This window comes from Cucurbita moschata, unplaced genomic scaffold (genome assembly GCF_002738365.1).
Source record: "Cucurbita moschata cultivar Rifu unplaced genomic scaffold, Cmos_1.0 Cmo_Scf00089, whole genome shotgun sequence".
Lineage (NCBI taxonomy): Eukaryota > Viridiplantae > Streptophyta > Magnoliopsida > Cucurbitales > Cucurbitaceae > Cucurbita > Cucurbita moschata.
Window position 1 is genome coordinate 145,903 of NW_019268605.1, and position 8,451 is coordinate 154,353.

General features: G+C 35.5%; 2 non-coding genes across 2 annotated transcripts; both read left to right on the forward strand.

Annotated features, from left to right (window-relative positions):
* The first annotated feature begins 5,870 nt into the window (after positions 1-5,870).
* On the forward strand, positions 5,871-5,954 carry TRNAL-CAA. Its single transcript has one exon. It is a non-coding gene; the product is annotated as a tRNA-Leu (tRNA).
* A 2,357-nt stretch (positions 5,955-8,311) lies between these two features.
* Positions 8,312-8,451, forward strand: LOC111439290. Its single transcript, XR_002709785.1, has one exon. It is a non-coding gene; the product is annotated as a small nucleolar RNA Z247 (small nucleolar RNA).

Below are 8,451 nucleotides of genomic sequence, written 5' to 3' on the forward strand. Positions count from 1 at the left end.
TCTATTTGATGCATTTGATTGGAGATGAAGAAACTTTCTATTTGATGCATTTGATTGGAGATGAAGAAACATTTCTTCCTAATGAGCTGAAGATTTGATTGGAGATGAAGAAACATTTCTATTTAATGAGCTGAAAATTTGATTGGGGATGAAAAAACATTTCTACTGAAGAAATATTTCTACCTAATGAGCTGAGATTTGATTGGAGATGAAGAAATATTTCTACTGAACAAACATTTCTACTTGATGAGCGGAAGATTTGATTGAAGAAACATTTCTACTTGATGAGCTGAAGAATTGATTGAAGATTATGAAACATTTCTACTTAATGATCTGAAGATTTGATTGGAATTGAAGAAACATTTAACCTTTCTACTTGATGAGTTGGAGATTTGATTGGAAATGAAGAAACATTTTAGATGACTAAGATGAAGAAACATTTCAGATGATGAGATACTTGATGAGTTGGAGATTTGATTGGAGATGAAGAAATACTTGATATTGGAGATGAAGAAACATTTCAGATGACTGAGATACTTGATGAGCATTGGAGATGAAGAAACATTTCAGATGACTGAGATACTTGATGAGCATTGGAGATGAAGAAATACTTGAGATTGGAGATGAAGAAACATTTCAGATAACTGAGATACTTGATGCGCTGAAGATGCTTGAGAATGAAGAAACATTTCAGATTAAAGATTTGATTGGAGATGAAGAAACATTTCAGATTGAAGATTTGATAGGAGATTAAGAAACATTTTAGATGACTGAGATACTTGATGAGTTGGAGATTTGATTGGAGATGAAGAAATACTTGAGATTGGAGATGAAGAAACATTTCAGATGACTGAGATACTTTATGAGCATTGAAGATGAAGAAATACTTGAGATTGGAGATAAGAAACATTTCAGATCATTGAGATACTTGATGAGCTGAAGATACTTGAGAATGAAGAAACATTTCAGATTAAAGATTTAATTAGAGATGAAAAAACATTTCAGATGACTGAGATACTTGATGAGCATTGAAGATGAAGAAATACTTGAGATTGGAGATGAAGAAACATTTCAAATCATTGAGATACTTGATGAGTTGAAGATACTTGAGAATGAAGAAACATTTCAGATTAAAGATTTAATTGAAGATGAAAAAACATTTCAGATTGAAGATTTGATTGGAGATGAAGAAACATTTCAGATTGAAGATTTGATTGGGGATGAAATTGAAGATGAAGAAACAGTTCAAATTGAAGATTTAATTGGAGATGAAGAAACATTTCAGATAACTGAGATACTTATGAGCTGAAGATTTGATTGGAGATGAATAAACATTTCAGATTAAAGATTTGATTGTAGATGAAGAAACATTTTCAAATGACTGAGATACTTGATGAGCTAAAAATTTGATTGGAGATGAAAAACATTTCAGATTGAAGATTTGATTGTAGATGAAGAAACATTTTAGATGACTGAGATAATTGAAATTGGAGATGAAGAAACATTTCAGATGACTGAGATACTTGATGAGCTGAATATTTGATTGGAGATGAAGAAACATTTCAGATTGAAAATTTGATTGGAGTTGAAGAACCATTTTAGATGACTGAGATACTTGTGAAGATTTGATTGGAGATAAAGAAATATGATAGAGACCTCTGAATTGTTCTCCAACATTTGTACTGGTTTGATCGTGAGGCATGAAAAAGATTTAGTTTGTTTTTGAACTTGTAAAAAGAGGTGTTATATGAACCAAGAGACAACAATCATACAATATACTTCAATGAAGATGTAAAGAAAATATTGTTGAAATTATAAAAAAAAATATTTCAATTCATGCCACATTGAAGGAGAAGCAAGTTTCATTGTTATAAATTTTGGGTTGATCATACTTTAGAGTTGCCGTTTCTTTAATGTATTTTAAGACTTATTTACAGGTTAATTATGGTCCTATAATACATAGTGGCTAATTATGGTCATAAAATATAATTACAACTCTTGGAATGCCTCATGTAAGGTTAAAAGTTTTTATTTTGAAGCTATATAGAGTAATGTATGTTATCTTTGTAAAATATATTGATATGTGCATTTGTGCTTACTTTAGCCAATGGTTAAGTTTCTTTACAATTCTATATAGTTTAGATTACATGTAGAATCATTCAAGTTCGACATGATCAATCTTACTTGTGGAGTGATTTGAATCTCAAACAAGTGTTCTTCCCTTGACATATTTGATCAACAAGAATCATTTAAGCTAGACATGATCGATCTAGCTTGTAAAGTGATTTGAATCTCAAACAAGTGTTCTTGCCTTTAATATTCAATCAACAAGGTAATCTGAACATTACTCCTTTTTGTAGTGAGAAGTTTTTTATTCAAATTCTCAAGAGATGCTTGGGGGAGTGGAGTAGGTTGATTTTGACTAAATCTCTATAAAATTGTGGTGTTACTCTCTCCCTTTATCTTATTTAACTTTAAATTATTATCGTGATTTCTTAGTTTTTTTATAATTGGTTATTGTTTTGTGATATCTAATTTATATACTTGTTATATTAATTTTGACTATCAATTCGAAAAATTAAAATTTAAAAACTTTTGTAATGACTCTAAATTTTTACTTATCTAGATGATAAGCTCATATGCGGAATAACTCTTAAAAAGATACATCATGTATAACATAAAATTCGAAGAATTAAAAAAAAAACAACTTCAACTTAAAAACACTACCATAGTCTTACGTGTTGAACACGTAACACTGAAATGTAAATACAAACAAACCTAAATCTTGAAATTAAAATATGATTTTTATCCTATGCACGTATCATGATCTCTGCTTGCGATGCCACCGTCAACTGTACATGGACGCCTTTTCTTTACCTGAAAAATGATATGGTACACAACCTGAGTATTTCGAAGAATACTCAGTAAGTGACCCCACTATAGGGACCATGCAAAAATGCAAACACATGCAATCATGGTAGGGACCTATCCTTAACTCATCCTAGGGCTGGCCTCTAGTCTGGACTCATTTTGAATGTGTAATACTTCCCTACACACGACCCACACGTGTGAGTGTGAATCTCTAGATGGTTCGTAACCTCCCTGGATCCATTATCGTTGAGCTAGTTATCCGTAGCAACGTTTGGAAGTCAGCATACCCTTGGGTGTCATGCTCAACATGATCACCATCATCATCATAACGTGCGCGTTCGCACTCATCATCATAAATGGGAAGTATCACGATGCTTATGTACACGCAACATCCATGAAGTCTCTCCATTACTCATCTTAAAACATTTTCTGACACAACTCTAGTTTCATCTCTATATTACTTTTAGTAATATATGCTCATTAGATATTTATGTTAATATCGTTATTCATGCTCTTTAGGGTTGTGTCATAGACTGATTTCTCGACATGATGGAACATGACATTCATCACATACAACATGCTTAATATGAAAAACATCATCATATTAAGGCAACAACGTTATGCATCATAATAATCATAAATTGTCATCATAATGCCATCATAATCATCAAGTATCATCATAAAGCTCATATACGCCATCATACGTCATCACATAATCAATATACGTCATCATACATAATCATACATTCTAGCTCATATATCATACCTCAAATTTCATACAAGTTTCTAGCCTATCCTATAGTAAAGCCACTTACTTGGTTAGCCTTAGCTGGCGTTCTCCCTAATTTAAATAACATTAGTTCCTATTAGATAGTCCGTCATCTTTCGTTAGTATTTTACAAATAATTAATAATCCAATTAACAAATGTGAAATACGACACTAAAACAGCCTCAATTACCTTCATCGAGGCCGAAAATAGGTTCGGGAGGGTCAGAACGATGGAGATCACTAAAATAGGACTTCTCGAGCCGGATAAGCCGAGGGTGCTGCAGAAGCCGAGCCGAGTCGAGTCAAGCCGCGAAGCTGAAGGGCTGATTTTGTTGTGGGTTGACATGTGGCAGAATCAGGGTGGGCCATGTTGGGTGTAGACGGCTTTGGGTCGAGGCGTGGGTCATGAGTTGCAGTCTCGGGCATTCTGGTCAAGGAACTGCAAGCGTGGACCGCTGCAGTGGACTGGGCCTCGGGTTTATGTGAGCTACAGGCTAGGCTACGATTTGAGCCGAGATTGGTTGGGCCTTGGGTTTACGTCGGTTGCAGATGTGGGTTGCAGGCGCGGGTCGTAGGCCTTCGGGTCGAGCTGTAGGCGTGGTCCACTGCAGTTGGTTGGGTCGAGCAGTCGGCTTTAGGCCTTGGATTACGGATTTGGTCCGACAAAGATCTGTCAGACCCTTTCTGGCGACTTTTCTCTCTCCTTCTCAGGACGGTTTCGACATCGTTTCTCTTCCTTTTTCTCTCCCTGTCTCTCTGTCGATCTCTCCTCCTCTCTCCCACGAAGTTTTTTTGGCTGGTAGACGTCTATGGAGGTAGATCTACAAGGCTCTCAAAACTCGAATTTCGAATTCTTTTTTTCAACCGACGGTAGACAGCGACACGACATGAGCTTGCTTTCGGTTGGCGTACTAGGGCCGACAATCTATTTCACGACATGAGTTGGTCGGTTTAAGCGACAGGTTGCTCGATTTAGGCTCGTCGGAGACTTCGAATTCTTTCTCTCTCTTGGTTTTTTTTACCTTTCACAACTTCTCTTGTTCTCTTTCTCTCTTGCATGGGATCTCGGAGGATGGCAAATGGGTTGGGAGCTATTTGGCGTGTTGTTGGGGTCGGGGGAGGGTGTCTGATAGGGGCGCACGATATTTCGGTCATCAGAAATATCGCATCCACTAGCGACTGAGGAATTTTATTATTTTTATTTTTTAATTAACGGGAGGTTACAACTTTGTTTTGTCAAAATTCTATTCACCTCTTCTCTAGGGCTGCCATATCGATCCAACACAATGATCATTAGTGGTTGCCTACCTAATACAAAAAGTGTAACCATTACCACACTCGTTATATTAAAAAATCATATGATGCATATATGCAGTCCAAAAACATCTATTTTTCATGACCAATAAAGCATGACATCAAACAACATACAACATATGGAACCGTATTTAGAAAAAAATAAAGGGTTTAGTTTCAATAAGGTCTCTTCCCTCCGACGTTCTCTTAATCATTACTACAAGTGTTTGCCTAATTTCGACTTAGACTAAACCTACATTAAAAGATCTACAAAATAATCTAAACTGCATAGGTTATGACAATTCTAAAATTTACCAAGCTTTATTACTCACCGTTCTCTTAGAGAATAAACGATCCCTAATCCAACTTCTTCGACAACTCTTTAAGCTGGTTGGTTGACACATCGAACTTCTTACTGGTATCTCGATTTCAAAATTTAAAGATAAATATTAGTTCTTCGTAGCATCCAAAATCAAGATTGGATTAAAATAACAAGTTTTTTAAGTTGGTAAATTTTCTTTCTTTGAACCATAGTTTTATTTTTTAGAATATTTTTTTTTTGAAAATAAAATATTGAGAATTAATTCTTTTCCTTCAAATTTAATTTCTAAAATTTTCAAAAAAATGTTTTCTTTGAACTTTTGGTGATTTAAAAATTAATTTCATTTTCTTATTTTTTTTTAAAAAATAAATAATTTATTTGAGATTAGGAATATGTTAACGTCCCAAATGTTGAAAAAAAATATATCATTTTAAATAACAATATATTTGTTCCCGACATATTAAAAACTATGAATATTTTTAAAATAAAATTAATATTTTTTTAAAGATTTATGACAAAATTATCCTTCTAAAAAGACAATAATTCTATTTCCATTCTAAATTAAATAATTATTTTTTTCACAAAATCTCAAACTAATTTTTTGACAAACAAAATGTTAGGATGGTCAAGTGGTCTAAGGCGCCAGACTCAAGTTCTGGTTTTCGAAAGAAGGCGTGGGTTCAAATCCCACTTTTGACATTTTTTTTTATAATAAAGTAGTCATTTGATGAAAATGATATAGTCAAGAGTCGGCATAGCATATTTACAAGTTTGTCGTGGTCCTAGAGAGATATTTGACCTCAAAATTTGTGGGAGGCCATTTAGATCACGGTTTTATAGGGATTTTATTGACCATGAAATCGTGAACCTCGTAAACTCGAGTTTCACTATCTCTTTGATTGAACGAGAAAAATAGGTGAAAAGGAATTTTGATTGAACGAGAAAAATAGGTGAAAAGGAATGTGGCAAGATATCTACAATGGGTGGATGACGGGAGTTTTTGACATAAAAATTCGTAAGCTAATTCAAATAAGAGGTTACAAAAATGACTCCACTATTCGATATCTTCTTGCACAGTTAGTGATTTTTTTATGATCCCTAATGGTACAAAAGTATCTCGAAGAGATCTACAATTTTCGTGAAGAAATTGTGGGTTGATCGAGAAGATGCTAAAAAATGAAAAACAAAAACAAAAATGAAAAAAAATGTACGATGGTAGTAGAAACTTCTCTATTCAATATGTTCTTGCATTGTTAACATGGTTTTATGATTCTTAATGTTATAAAAGCATCTCAAAGAGATCGATATCAACTCATCACGCTATTGCTTTGGCTGCACAATAACAAACTCCTTGTGAAAAGCATAAGACCAGCATTGTGAGCAATCAGCAATCAACGTACTTGTAGGCTCTCTATCATTTTTATGTCTAAATCAATTTATATGTCATATCCAATCCTTTGCTTCGATCCACGACTGAAATATCAAGTTTTATCTCATAGTTTATCCATAGATAGCTTCTCGAGTATCAGTCACTCAATCAAGCTAAAATATCAAGTGATCGGTTACCTTTTTTCTTTTCTTTTCTTTATTATTATTATTTAATTTTTTTACGGTTGTTACAAATTGTTTTGAAGCAAGTGTTGTTTGTGGCATGATTCTTCCAAGTAATAGCAGACATTGTTGTTTGCATAATAAGCCCCTTCTTGGGAAGATAGATTCTGCATTCTCCGTGTGTATCAAAATAGACACACCTCTTTCTTACAATTGTCCCACACTTCATAGGTTATTTTTCAACTCAAGTGAGTGAATCAAGCAATTTGCAACCTAATGTTACCTTTTCCCAACACAACTATCTTGAAATTATTTCCAAGCTTCATAGATCGAGAACCTTTTCTTGTTTGCACACATATAATTGCTACACCCTAAGTCAAAGAACCAAACATCTTCCTTCCTCGGTTGATTGAGCTTCATATATGATGTCAGCAACATTTCTTCTTTCTCCTCAAGCTTAGCATAATTCCTTCTTTCCTTCTCCTAGTGGGGACACTCAGATTCAAAATGTCCTAACTGATGAAACTTGTAACACTCAACTGTAGCTTTGTTGAATGAATGTCCACCTCTTCCTCTACCTCTTTCTCGAAACCATCACGAGCTCGATCATCTCCTCTTCCATCGATTTTATTATCATATGTCACCTTTAATGTTTGTTCATCACCTACACGTCCATTCAATTTTTTCTCATGTACCACCAAGCTGCTTGACAATTCATCAATAGTTGAAGTTGTTAAATGTAGAAGGTTATATCTATACATAGTAGGAAAATTCACTATTCTTGGAGTTGCGTCTCCTAATTTCCAGGTTTGTTGCTGTGGATCAAGGCCCACTGTGGATCAAGGCCCACACATGTAATCTTCATTGTACACATCTCCTTCCTATATATATATATGAGGCCATGACCCATAAATGTCATTGCGCCATTCAACCTAACATGGTATCAGAGCCAAGCTTTATTCATTAACAATGTCTATCGTATTTTCTTCTTCCTCCTCCTCCTCTCCATCTACCATCTCCAACACGATCTCATCTACCATGGCGTCAACCTTTGCCCCAATCTCTCTCCACCATGCTGTCACAATCTGTCTCACCAAGAACAATATCATATGGCGCGCCCAGCTCCTCCCCTACCTACAGAGTACGAAGCTTATGGGCTACCTCAATGACACCATTGCTCACTTGCCAAGTTGATCCCTTCCTCAACCGCTGTTGGTGCTGACCTAGTCTCTAATCTGCCATATGATCGGTGGAATGATCAGGATCAACAGGTCCTTAGCGGCCTTCTCTTCTCCATGTCTGAGGATATTCTTCGTGATGTTGTTGCCACTACTACGTCTAAGGAGGCGTGGGATACCCTGCAGCGGATGTTTTCGTCGACAACTCATGCTCGTACTGTTCAGATATGTGTTGAGCTCACCACGTCTAAGAAACGAGATCTGTCTACTTCAAATTATTTTTGCAAGATCAAAGGGTTGGCCACCGAGCTGGCCGCCACCGGCTTTGCCCTGCGGGATGATGATGTGATCGCGTATCTCCTTGCTGGTCTTGGCCCTGACTATGATCCCTTCGTCACCCCGATGACTACCAAGAGTGATGCCCTCACGGTTGATGCTGTGTTTGCACATCTAATGACATTTGAAGC